This window comes from Cupressus sempervirens, chromosome 4 (assembly GCF_028749045.1).
Source record: "Cupressus sempervirens isolate cs-2001-9-10 chromosome 4, ASM2874904v1, whole genome shotgun sequence".
In the NCBI taxonomy this organism is placed as follows: Eukaryota; Viridiplantae; Streptophyta; class Pinopsida; order Cupressales; family Cupressaceae; genus Cupressus; species Cupressus sempervirens.
The window spans coordinates 506404242-506418465 of NC_143121.1; the positions used below are offsets into that span (position 1 = coordinate 506404242).

Here is a 14224-nt window from a genome sequence, read left to right on the forward strand (position 1 = left end):
AAGTTGATTTGATAGTAACCTACAAGTTTTTAGTGATTGCATAATCTTATGGATGCATGCATAAGTATAAATGTTTTTTGGGTTCACTAAGCTATGAGAGGTTTTATTTATACATCTGGACCTTGGTTAACTGATTCACCTCCCCTCTAAGTTATTCTAAAGTATTCCAACACACACATCCATCTCATTATTTAGCATATAAATTGAAATAGCTAACTACACATTTGTATCCATAGCTTAAAATAAATATAACACATGACACAATAAATTTTGTTACCAAGAAACTCTCCAAGGAGAAGGTAAAATTGGGATACCCACAAATGTTCACTAGCGTAGTTGTAAAGTGTAGCCAATTATGTTTACAAAAAATTTGATCATAAACTATGATCTACCTATTAAAGGCTAAAAATATTGTTAAGTCTCACCCTATTAGAGGATTTACACTCATTATTAAGTAAGAACTCAATTAAGAGATTTACAAGAGTCTATTAAGACTTAAAATCTATTAAGGCTATATTGTTAAGATATTTTCTCTATCACCTATTAAAAAGATTTAACACCATGATCCTTTAATTAGCACCTCACTGAGCTAGATGTCAAATCTTCTCTTTCTTGATAAATCCTTGATCCTTTTGATAAGATATGTCTCCTTTTTCCTTTCAGTACTCTTCTCTATTCTCTCTAATTGATTCTACAATTCATAACTTTATCATAACCTCTATGGCCACCATGAATGCCCTCTCTACACTTAGCATTCATCTCTCTCACATCTCTTTAACATCTTTAGAGTTTTCCTCCTTAAGTAAACATAGGTGAACTAGGGTTATGTTAGAATCAAAAAATGTGGTTTATCTATATTGCCACCTAAAACATCCCTTAATCTTATTGGTTGCATGTATTGCATAGGTATTCACAATATGACTTGATCCTTATCTTCTAAAATTTCAAAATAATGTTTATGTCAGCACAAAAATGGTTTACATAGTAGTTTTTGCTATTACAAACAACTATATCTTTAACTATTTTCTCAACATTCAAAGGCTCTGATGCTTAGCCATCATTGTGCTCTCAATGTTGTAACTCAACCTCTAAACAACTTGGCACACACTATCTACTCAATGCCTATATCACTCAACACATACTATTTTTCTTGGCTCCTTCTATTAGCTTGACACTTGAGTGACTTGGCACACAAAAAATACTTGACACCTACTAGTGCTCAACACCTTCTATCATATTTCTTGGCTTATATTGTCTAAAAACTGATGCTTGGCATGCACTACTCACTCAGCATGCACTAAGTTTCTGCTAGCTAATGACTTAATGGTTTTGTCATTGCCTTGTCAAAACCAAAATAAGATCAACATTATTTTTTTCTTATTTAGATTCTGGAATATTTATGTAGTTGGATCAATTTTTTTGTTGTGCTAAGATGTAATAAACACCTTAAAAAATATCTCTTTATATATATACATACTTACATATATATGCATACAAACATATATTCATAAATACATATATACATATACACATAGATACATACATACATATTACATTTGCATATGCAATTTTATCACCTTGGAAACTATATTTGGTCCTTCTAGCTAGGAACAACTAATTGTTCATTTTATATTACCTAATCTGATGATAGTTCTACAAGAATTTGTAATCAACCTAGCTTATCAGAAACTAGACCCATTTAATTGGGTTATGGCTTTTTTCTTTCTAAAAATATTTTCTATGATATGTTTTTGTAAAATTTCTTGCAAACTACCCATTTTTCCTGGTCTGCAATATTTTTGTGTAGGATTTTGAGATAACTCACTTAGCACAAGTTGAGTGAGTTTTATTATTTTCTTATTTGGGTTATGGAATATGTATCTAGCTAGATCAATTTTTATGTTGTGCTAAGATGTAATAACCACCTTAAAAAAGATCTTTATGTATATAAACATACATACATACATAGACACATACATATGTGTGTGTGTGTATATATGCATACCTATACATAAAGAGAAGCTTCTCTCTATATATATACATACATACATAGACACACACATAAAGAGTTTTCTTTTTTGGTTTGAGATGGTGGACTTGTACTAAACACTAGTACATTTTGACAAATAGGTGACTATGTGACTAAAACTTTTAGTCACACCACTAAAATGTTTAGTCTCATGACTAAAATTGATCACAATGCACTATTTCTTTACATTTTACATGTATAGATGACTAATTTGGTCACTACATAAAATTGCAAGATCAACCAAATAGAAATGACTAAATAGACTACCAAATAAATGACTAAATAAGTGACTCAATAATTAGTCACTAATAACTAGTGACCTGAACATAAGTGACTAAACAAACAAGCAAATAGATTACAAGATAATTAGTCACTATTAATGAGCCATTTATACTTTATCTCTTCACTTTCTCTAAGGTTTATTTACTATTCTATTAGGTTAATTTTATTAAAACCGAAAACATATAGCCCTCCTCATTCTAAAGATTAATTAAATCTTAGATGCATTTTGGTCAATACTTGCAATTCATGTTCTTGAAAGATGTTATCTTTAAACACTGGTTATACATAGAAGTGTACTTTAAGATGTATATTTTTAATGACAATATTAACATTTTTTCTTAAATAATTATATTATATTAAATTTTAAAATAATCTTATTTTAATTATCATAAAATTAAAATTGAGAAAAATGATGCATACATTTTTAATTAAGATAAACATTGCAAAAAGTGAGTTTTTAGAAATTGAAATAAATATAATGTACCACCTCTAAAAGAAATTATCCTAGTAGTTTGAGAGAAATAAGTTAAGGCTTCTTGTATGTTATCAGGCTTACAACTTCATTTGATGATGTATCTATTATATTTTGTGATTATATGAAGAGTAATTATTGCACAAGTGATTATAATATATACTAAATGGAATCATTATCTATATGAATTGAGTTGCAACTATTATTTATAATTTTCGAGAAGCTAATTTCAAATTTTCCTTTAGGATATGATTTTTTCTTCACCTGATAGTTTGGTCTATTCAACAAAGATATATTATAGGCCTAGACTATGTTCAACAAATATATGTTCTAGCCATAAAAATTTCTCTAGTCTTGACAACAAAGCTTCTCAAAGAGGTGAGGTATTTAATGTATTTTTCACCTCATTTTTTTATTCAATCACCATAGAGAATTTTTAATTGTAATACGATGAAATTTTATTCTAGTTAGATCATCATAGAAGAAGGGGGGAGGTTGGATTCAATATCTCCTATGATCTAAATCCAAAATTGCATTTCATCTTTTGTTATTTTGTGAAAATATTAATGTAGCTAATACAACAATATCCAAAGACTTTTCATTTAACTTATTATGCAATCCTTTAATCAATTTTAGTATATAATCTAGAGATTGTCTAAAATTAAAAAATAAATAAAATAATTTTTTTGAACCCGATTTATAATATATTATTTATTGTAATTAATAATTTAGAAAATTAAAATAAATAAATTAAAAGTCATGACATTTTTAACTAATTAAAAATAATAAGAGCATCACACCAAAAAAATGTCAAACAATGAAAAAAGAGTGCCAAAGATTGTTGAAGTGAAATTCATTTACAAAAAATCAATGCCAAAACAATGAAAAAATAGTGACAAAGATTGTTGAAGTGAAATTCATTCACAAAAATCCCTTTGAAGTCTTTTACACTTCCTATAGAAAGGTTTCAATGGAAAAATATTGAACACAGGTAAGAAATTTAGGCTCATAAGTAAAAAAATTTGGGGGAAACGAAAAAGTGCCTGACCTCTGAGATTTGGATAATTATTCTTCATCAACATCTTTTTTGTGTTTAAAAAATTTACTAGGATTGTCATTTGATAAAATATCTAACTTTTCTTTTTTGCACATCCCCATACATTGATGATATATTGATTCAAACCCTATCTCCTATAAAAATTAATGTGTTTGTTGTTTCATCTCCTTGGGAAAAGGTGGTGTTTGCATTCATAGGAGTACTTGGAAATGCTCAAGGAGTGGAGTCTGGAAGGTCATTGTCATTCCAATTGGATACGGTAAGTTCCAACACTTATTATTAATCTCCTTAATGACATTTCTTGTGATTTACTAAGAATGCCTGTACTTGCTTTAATATTTGATGTCTTTTGTTGTTTCATTTGCTCCTATCATTCAGTATTACTTAGCCAAAATCCTAGTACCTTGCATTCTATAAATGAAAAGAATTAGAAATGAATTTTTTCCTCTCTATAAACTCCTCAAACATGTATTGTGTCTTCTTTTTCATTAGATATATCCATGTTTCTAGTTTTGAAACAATGCCAATGGCTATGGATTTTAATAGAAATAAAAACCTCAATTTTCACTGTGTTAGTGTGAAATTACAAATTTATTTATTGTTACTTTGTTCTTTATAGTTACTCCATACACCAATAGAGATTGGCAACAACATTCTTTTTGTTTTTGTTTTGTAGTTACTCTCATATGGAAAATATACTAGGTCAGAGTTAAATTGTGTTGCATAGTCTGGTTGAGATATATTTGCTCATCTTCTTGTTCAATTTCTTGAATTTCATTGAGGAGAGAAATGATGAATGATTGCCAATTTAATTTATTGGGAAGACAGAGTGGTTATGTTTCATGCCTATTCTTCCTTCTTTATCTTTGGAATTAACAAACTACTAAGTCTCGGTATGTGCATTGAGCATATTTAATTTCCTTGGAGTAGCTTGTTATGTCCCTTGAAAGGGCAATGTAAGAACAAATGAACAATGCTCTCACTATTATTTTTACATAAAATGCACATATTGGGCATTGTGTTACCTCTTTTCGTGAGGTTATCCATAATGAGGATGTGATTTTGCAGAAGGGTCCAAAAGAAAAAGTTGATCTTCAGAATAAGGCTAGGGAGCCAAGCTTTAGCCCATATCAGGGCCTTGTCTTAAAGTTGAAGAGACTTGTAGCTAGAGGCCACCGCATACCTACCATTAGTTGTAATGCCCCAAACAATAGCATCTTTATCATGAGATAAGGGAATGTTTTTTACTAGGTCCATAAGTAGCTTTAGATCCACAGACACCCCAGAAAGGTCTATCCATCAGTTGTGGAATCTATAGTTACTCACCCTACTACCATATCTTTCAATGCAAACATTAGCCCAAACATTGAAATCCTCATTATCCTAGAGTAGTCTAGAACTGAGCCAATCATCCAACCAAAAATTTATATCTTCACCATTGCCCACTGACCACTTGACTTTACAAAAGGCAAGGTCCTTAGATCGCATCACACCTTTCTAGATGAAGGAGCCACTAGGGTGAGTATCTCTATTGATGAACTATTTAAGATTAAGGTTGGTAGCATATTTGGACAAAAAAATATCTCTCCATTCATTAATATTATTGAAATTTTTCCAAATCTATTTAGCCTTAAGGGCAGTGTTGAACTATTTCAGCTTGCGGATTCCCAAACCTCCCTACTTCTTAGATTTACATATAGAATCTAAGGCCACCAATGGCTATTAAATTATTATATTTTTCAATAGGGTTATAGGTTATAATAACTCTAGTGGGTTTGGAGCAAATAGATTGTGGGATAAATGGATAGATGCAGGGAACTTTAGGGTACTATAGAATTAAGAGAATATATTCCTCATTCTAAGAATTGTTGGATAGGTAGTAGTAGACAAACTATCTTATTACTATTCCAAAATTCTCATAACCTTACAAAAAAATAAGTGAATCAATCCTCTTGTAAATTTACAACACATCAATGCATATCTACAACTAGCAAGCCATTGATGTGTTTAGGAAAGGTGTGAATGGTAGAGAAAGCTACCATTTATTAAAATATTTATAAAGCCCCTGTTTAACCTTGAAAGAATTACCAAATAGAAAATATGGAAATTATGATATAGAGGAATTTTTATTAAGTGGTAACTATAAAAGTTTCATTATCATACTTGTCTATACCCAATTCTAATGGTCTATTTCAAAAATAGTTGGCAATGTTATTTATCATACTCTTATTGTGCTAGATCTTTGTAACACATTTGTTGAGAATCTATTGAGATCTATACTCCCTATCTCATAATGATTGCAATATGCATGAATTTCTGCTTCATATAGTCTGTGATCAAAACTCTATTGGAAATGATTTTTTGGTATATATATAGCTTTGTTGAGGATGTCATCATTTTTCCTATAACAAGGAAATGAATATCATTGTCATTTTGTGTGTGTATTTTTCCTAGAAATTCTTCTATCCTTCTTACTGATTATGGATAGACATAACTAATTTCCCCCTTCCTTGTCAAAATTGAAATTAGTTGTTGAAACTTTGTAGGAAAGTAAGCAATAGCTTGACTTAATGTTGAAAAAAACTTTAATATTTAGAACTTTGGTTTACTTCATGCCTTGTTGTGTATGGAAGCCACCATCATATTCTTCCTCTTTTAAGAAATGTGTAGATGTAGATGTAGATGTGGTTCAAAATTTATTTAGAGTTTAACCAAGATTGGGTATGGTATCACTAACTTTATAATTGGGATAGATTATGATATTCAAAGGTAGACATCCTAATATGCTTTTTCAATTAAACTAGAATGAGAGATATGTACATTTTGAGATGCCTTGCTTACTATGAGACAAAATATAGATACTAATGTTTATGTAGAGACACTCAAGATTACCCAAACACATCATAAAAATGAAATAGATATAGTTAATTTCATACAAGTATGAAATAATACATCATTGTAAAAGGCTACTTGGGATCCATACAATCAAATTTATAACTTCATGCCCATCACATCATAGTTTCAACATTTGGATGTACAAATGTCTTGCCAACATGTCACTCTTATGAGACTAGTCTAGCTAAGAAAATTAAAACAATATGAATTAGGAGCTATGCTACACATAGATAACTTTTTGGAAAGCATTATAGAGTCAAATATTGTAAAAGAGCCTTTAAGTTCAAGTATTTGGTCTGGTTGCTCCTAGAAGAAATAGTGGTGAATTGTATGTCTCACTCATGGGAATAATGAATATCATGCATCCTTTAAGAACATTCCTCTCTCCATATTATTTATTTTGGTTTTAAATCATGTCAACACTAGGTTTGGTTAATGTTAATGTAATGATAATGCATATGATTTTCAGGCCAATAAGTGTCTTGAATATTGTTAATCTAAGGCAAAAAATCTATGGTCTTTAAAATCATAGGCTTATCCATTTCCATGGCATTGACCCAAGTTCAAATACTATCAAGCATACTATCTATGTTATAAACTTATAAGCAACCATGATAATGCTGGCCAAAATGAGTTGAGGCCAAGCACAAAATCCAATTGAATTTTAATATAACAGATACTTGTTAGTTGTGATTTCTTAGCCAAAAGTTAATTTTCTATGTTTCTAGTTCTAAGGTCGTTGGGATAAAATATTTGTTTATCACAACCAAATAAAAAAGCATCATCTGGTCCATCTTTGTATTTGTACTTGATGATAATAAAAGCTAGTTAATGAAAGTCTAACAATATTTTCATTATAGAAATGGTAAATTGTTTTAAAGAAGTGAACTTGGATGGTAATCCCTTGTGATGAATAGAAATAACTCAAGAACCTTTAATATTATTTATCATTGTTCTCCTTTGGACTCCATTTTTTGTAGAATTGAAGAAAAATTGAAACATATCCCACTCTTTCAAAGATTTTTCTCTTACTCAAACTCTACTAACACAACCTTCTCGTTGTCCCATTCCATCAAAAATTACTAATAGGAATCAACCTTGAACCAAATTCATTTATCCTTTGGAACCCTAACCCTTAAAACAAATTGGGACTTTCTCACACTGTCCTCAATGCCTACTCAATGCTAGCTAATACACTCAATCTCAAGCCCCAAAGAGTATTGTCAACATGTCACTTATTGGTTTTTATATAGACTTGTAATTAGTCAACTGTAACTTTTGGATCTAATGATATTTTATCAATTCCTCCTTTGATATTATAAAACACTTGATTCCCAAAAACATATTCAAAGATGGCATAAATCCAATAGTTCATTTGTAAACTAAACCCCTTTATTGGGACTATTTTTCTAATAAAATTAAGGCATTCACCTTTTTCAAACTACCCTCTTTCTCCATACAAAACACATGACAACTACTTGTATGGCTACCTAAAACTTCAAGAAAATGAAACACATAATATTCCCCATCATCTTACAAACCATGGGGCTTTGGTAAAAGTGGAATACAAAGTTGCTTCATAATAAGTTCTCAAGTTTCCCTAAACAAGGGTTTGGGAGAGTTATGAATAAACAAAGATATCTCTACAAATACTTAACCAAATAACACACTAAGTTATTTCAATGACCTAATGCATGCTAACAACAAATATTTAGAAAAAAATTGTCCCAGACCACTAAAAAGTGGACTATAATAATTATAAAAGTAAGGGAAATGTGTTGAAACTTATCTTTGTTGATTGTAAACTTTATACACCATTTGTATTATCTACCATCTATCTTTGCAAGAATTTATAAAAAAGAATAAAACTCTCCAACCAAATACCAACCCAAGAACCAACCATCAACTACTTTTTTATTTGGACTATCACATTGTTTTTATGTTACCAAGTTGACAACAAAGTTTCCAAATATGTACCAAAAATGAGTTAACTCTATACACAATACTTGACTATTCAGAGGCTTCTTTAGTATTGAACCTAAAATTACTATTGTAATTGGTTAATGCCAGTGAGGATCATTTATTTGGTTAATCATTTACCCAATAACTTCTAGGAGATAGGCATAATTTAATTAGTTTCTTGTTGTTCCTTCTATTCAATTTATCAAAATGGAACTTCTAATTATTGTGAGTATTACTTTAGGATCAATGAACTGTCATCATTAGTTAACACCAATTAGAACCTATTACATCCTTAACTTCCCATCTAGTCTTTGAAAATAGCCTATCACTTTGATAAAAAAATTACATTTATTGTCAACCCATAAATCACATGTATTTGATCAACAATTTACTTACTGTTCAGCCCATGTGATTTTACTTATGTATTCAACTGACCAAGGGTAGTTGTAATTGGTTCTTAGGATAATTATTTGGTTTTCATTGGTCTGCTCTAGTAGGAGGCTCTGCAAGGGTGACTACCCCTTCTCTATAGTAGGTAATTTTTTAGATTTTTGTTTTCCTTTTTGTATTGACCAATCAATATGATACATTTTAATTTGATAAGTTTTGACAAGGATTTGGATTTTTTGGTTGCCTGTAGAAATGGTTTGGATAGTATTTTTTTTATGACATTTGATGATGTTTTGGATGTTGTCCTTGATAGGGCTATAATTCATCTTCTTTACAACATCAAACTCAAGTTCAAGGTTGGTTACCGCCAGTACAAAAAACACATGAAATGTAGCAATAGTTGTAGCCACCATTCCAAAATCATCAATCCATGCAATCTCATTTATAGTTGCAAAAATTGTAGTGATTATTGAATTTGCAACAATATGGTCAACATGTGAAATCCTCTCAACCTCATAGCCAACGACCAACACAATCTTAATTACAAATGTAGGCCCTACCATCTTTACAAAAATATCATCAATAGGTGCAACAACACTCACAAGCACATGCTCAACAACCCATGTAATTTCTTTCACAATTGTAGGCCCAACATTCTTTGCAATTGTATGGTCAATAGTTGCAATCTTCACAACATGTTCAAAAAACCCCATTTGGCCATGCACTGGATTCATAAAAATCATCTAAATATGGGCAGTTTCATGTTTCTCAATCATCTACATAAATATTTTTAAAATATATATCCATCAATAAATAGTTTAGAATAAAGTCAAATCTAAAAATTAGACACATATAGAATCTTTTTAATTTCTATATACATGTTTTTCTAATTTATTTCTACAAACATGCAACTGATATTTCTATTATCCATTTTTTTCCATTTAAAAAAAATCTAGATGTAAATAGAATTTTTTTAGATGCATGCAATCTTTCTAATTTTTTCTACATACATATATTAACATTTCTATTTTATATTTTGTTTTTACATTATGGTTATTTCAATCAAAATATGTAGATGTAAATAGAATTCTTTTCAAAAAGATTTATTTAAATTTAAATAATATTATTGTTTTGAACTGAATTTAGCTTAATTGTTAATGATCATATTTATATTTCTAATATTAACTCCAATTTGATCAAAGACCAAATATATTTTTGGTATTTTTGTAAACAAACTTGCTTAACACTTCCCTATTTCAAAGTTAATAAAATATCATTTCTATTGTCTTAGATTTGAGAGTAAGTATATTAAATAAGTAATAATAAATGAACATTATGATTAATATATTTCTAAAATAAAAATATATTACTTAAAAACTTGTTTACTTTAAATGAATAAAGTACTCATTTACTTGTAAATTTTAAAAATAGAAATTAATCTACATAGATATAAAATATTTATTCTTTTTCCTATTTGCATACAAATTAATTAAAATCTAAACTTTAAACTACATAAATATTTTTAAAATATATTTCCATCAATAATTAGTTTAGAATAAAGTAAAATCTAAAAATTAGACACATATAGAATCTTTTTAATTTCTAGATACATGTTTTTCTAATTTATTTCTACAAACATGCAACTGATATTTCTATTATCCATTTTTTTCCATTCTAAAAAAATCTAGATGTAAATAGAATTTTTTTAGATGCATGCAATCTTTCTAATTTTTTCTACATACATATATTAACATTTCTATTTTATATTTTGTTTTTACATTATGGTTATTTCAATCAAAATATCTAGATGTAAATAGAATTCTTTTCAAAAAATCTAGATGTATATAGAATTCTTTTAATTTTTTACATACATAAAATCTTTCTAATTTTTTTCTACATACATAAAAGAATAATTTCTATTTTCTATTTTTTATTTTCTATTTAAAAAAAAAAGCTATCATAAAGATTGATAAAAAAATTGATTGCATATGCATTCTTTATTTTGTGCACTAAACGCACAAAATAAACTATATAGATTAAAACTTCCCGTGTTGGGCATGAGAATATACAATAGAAATATCAGTTAGCAAGAATAGTTGGCCATAAGCAATCAAATCTGCCTTGCCACTGGAAATAGCTTCGTTACCATCATCCCGATCATAACCCCCTGTAGCCAAAAATGTTCCCTTGAATGCTGTTCTTATGGGAATCAGGCTCTTTTCACTCGCTATTGTCGTCTGCGAATTATCAATCTTGGGCTCAAAGAAATGAGCGTACAATATCTTATATTTATTCAGAGCTTCTGCCATGTGAAGTCCCAGTGCCTCTGGATTTGAGTCATACGCTTCTGCATGATCCGAAAATGGAGAAAGCCGAATTCTCACATGCTCTACTCCGATTTCTTCCACCACTGCTTCCACAACTTCAAGTGCAAATCTGCAACGATTCTTCAATGTTTCGCCATAGCCATCTGTTCGATCATTCACACTATCCTTCATGAACTGGTCCACAAGGTACCCATGCGCCCCATGGATCTCAACACCATCAAACCTTGTTCGTAAAAGGACTAATTATGTTAACAAAAGGAACATTCTCTTCTTCAAACCAAGATAGATCAGAATAAAAAAACATACCTGCATCTATTGCATTCCTGGCAGCATTTCGAAAATCAGCAACTATATTGGGAATTTCCTCTGTTTTCAGAGGCCGGGGAGGAAAGAAATCTGCCACATCCTTTTGGTTCGGAAGAGGGATCTTTCTAGAGATTGGTTTGCTTGTGGAGGAAACTGGCCATTAGGCTGATAATCTGCATTCCAATGCACCCATTAAATACACAATACACTGTTTGTTGTGGAGGAGAGCCAACCAAATTGAAATTAATTAAAATTGAAATCTAAATCAAATTAGAATATTATAACTAATTTTGAATTTCAATTTACATCTACATCTAAATCTAAATGAAAATGTAAATAAAAAATAGAAATCTCACCTACAAAAATGTTACTCCAAAACTTCAATTTACTCCTATTCAAAAACTCCAATCTAATCCTCCAATAACCTCCACCTCTTCCTGCAAAAACATAAAATGAAAATGAAATGAGGAGCCTTGGTTTTAAAACTTCTGAGAGGCTCCTCATATCCCCCAACAGACGTCTCTTCACATTCCACGAATTTGTTTCAAATTCCCCCACTCCCCGCAAAAAAAAAGCATGAATGTGCATGCAAAATTATATTTAACAAAAAAAAAAGTCATATTGAAATTATTTCGCCCCTATTATTTCGGGCCCTATTTTTTCGGGTCCTACTTTTTCGGGCCCTACTTTTTCGGGCCTATTATTTCGGCCTCCATTTGGCTTCCTATTATTTCGGCCAGCTATTATTTTGGGAATTCTTTTTTAATATTTAATTTGGAAGTTTGTAACTGCTCCCAATTCTTTTTTATTGACAGGAATCTTGGCATATTCTCGTGCTGGGCATTTGTGCTGCCATTGTATAGAACGCCTCTCGGCGTAACTAGCTATATATACCTCTATATATATTACACCGAGATTAATCGTTCTCGAGGCGCCTATTTTTATTTAATCCCAAAGTTATTTTAATCGAAGTTGGGATTAATGAAAATAAAAATAGGCGCCTCGAGAATGATTAATCTCGGCGTAATATATATAGAGGTATATATAGCTAGTGGCAGTCGCGGCGCAATAGGAAAAATATTTACTTTTTATTTTTTATTTTGATAAGGTTACTATAAAATTTTTAATTAATTTTTAATTAGAGTTGTATGGAGTTAGTATAAAATTATGCTTCAAAATATTTTTAAAAATTTAATATAAGGAGTTTAATATAGATTAAAAATATATTTTTTATTTTTGGGATATTGTAATGTAAAATGTTATAGTCATACGTAGATATATGGTTAGGGACAAAGTTACCATTATAGTTAATGTTAACCTTAGGGATAGAATTAGGGTTAGGGTTAGCATTAGAGTTAGGGTTGGAGTTAGGGTTAGGGTTTGAGCTATGGTTAAGGTTAGGGATAGAGTTATGGTTATGGTTATTGCTAGAGTTATGGTTATGGTTTAGATTAGAGTTATGTTTATGCTTAAGGTTAGGGTTAATGTTATGGTCATGGTTAAGGTTAGGGTTAGAGTTATGGTTATGATTAGGGTTAGTGTTAGGGTTATAGTAAGGCTAACGTTAGGGTTAGGGTTAAGGTTTGAGTCAAGGTTAAGGTTAGAGTTTAAAGGGTTAGGGTTTGAGTTAGGATCAAAATTAAGGTTAGGGTTAAGGTTAGAGTCCAATTATGGTAGAGTCAAATCCAAAGTTAGAGTTATGCTCATGGTTAAGGCTAGGGTCAGACTTATGCTTATAGTTAGGGTTAGGGATAAGGTTAGAATCCAATTATGGTAGAGTTAGAATTAGGGCTAGAGTTAGGGGTAGAGTTATGCTTATGGTTAATGTCAGGTTTAGAGTAATGCTCATGGTTAAGGTTAGGGTTAGAGTCATCATTATGGTTATGGTTAGGGTTATAGTGGGGATAGGGTTAGGGATAGGGTTTGAGTCAAATATATCTTTTAATTTAATATAAGGAATTTAATTTAGATAAATTTTTTTTTTTTTTTGGGATATTGTAATGTAAAATGTTATAGTCATACGTAGATATATGGTTAGGGACAAAGTTAACATTACAGTTAATGTTAACCTCAGGGATAGAATTAGGGTTAGGGTTAGCATTAGGGTTAGGGTTGGAGTTAGGGTTAGGGTTTGAGCTATGGTTAAGGTCAAGGATAGAATTATGGTTATGGTTATCATTAGAGTTATGGTTAAGGTTCAGATTAGAGTTATGTTTATGGTTAAGGTTAGGGTTAGAGTTATGGCCATGGTTAAGGTTAGGGTTAGAGTTATGGTTATGGTTATGATTAGGGTTAGGGTTATAGTAAGGCCAGGGTTAGGGTTAGGGTTAAGGTTTGAATCAAGGTTAAGGTTAGAGTTAGGGTTAGGGTTTGAGTTAGGATCAAAATTAAGGTTAGGGTTAGGGTTAGTGTCCAATTATGGTAGAGTCAGATCTAGAGTTAGAGTTATGCTCATGGTTAAGGCTAGGGTTATGCTCATGGTTAAGGCTAGAGTTAGAGGAAGG

General features: G+C 30.4%; 1 pseudogene; it reads right to left on the minus strand.

Annotated features, from left to right (window-relative positions):
* Positions 1-11123: 11123 nt before the first annotated feature.
* Positions 11124-14224, minus strand: part of LOC149562156 (putative 12-oxophytodienoate reductase 11 pseudogene) — an 87490-nt pseudogene continuing 84389 nt past the window's right edge.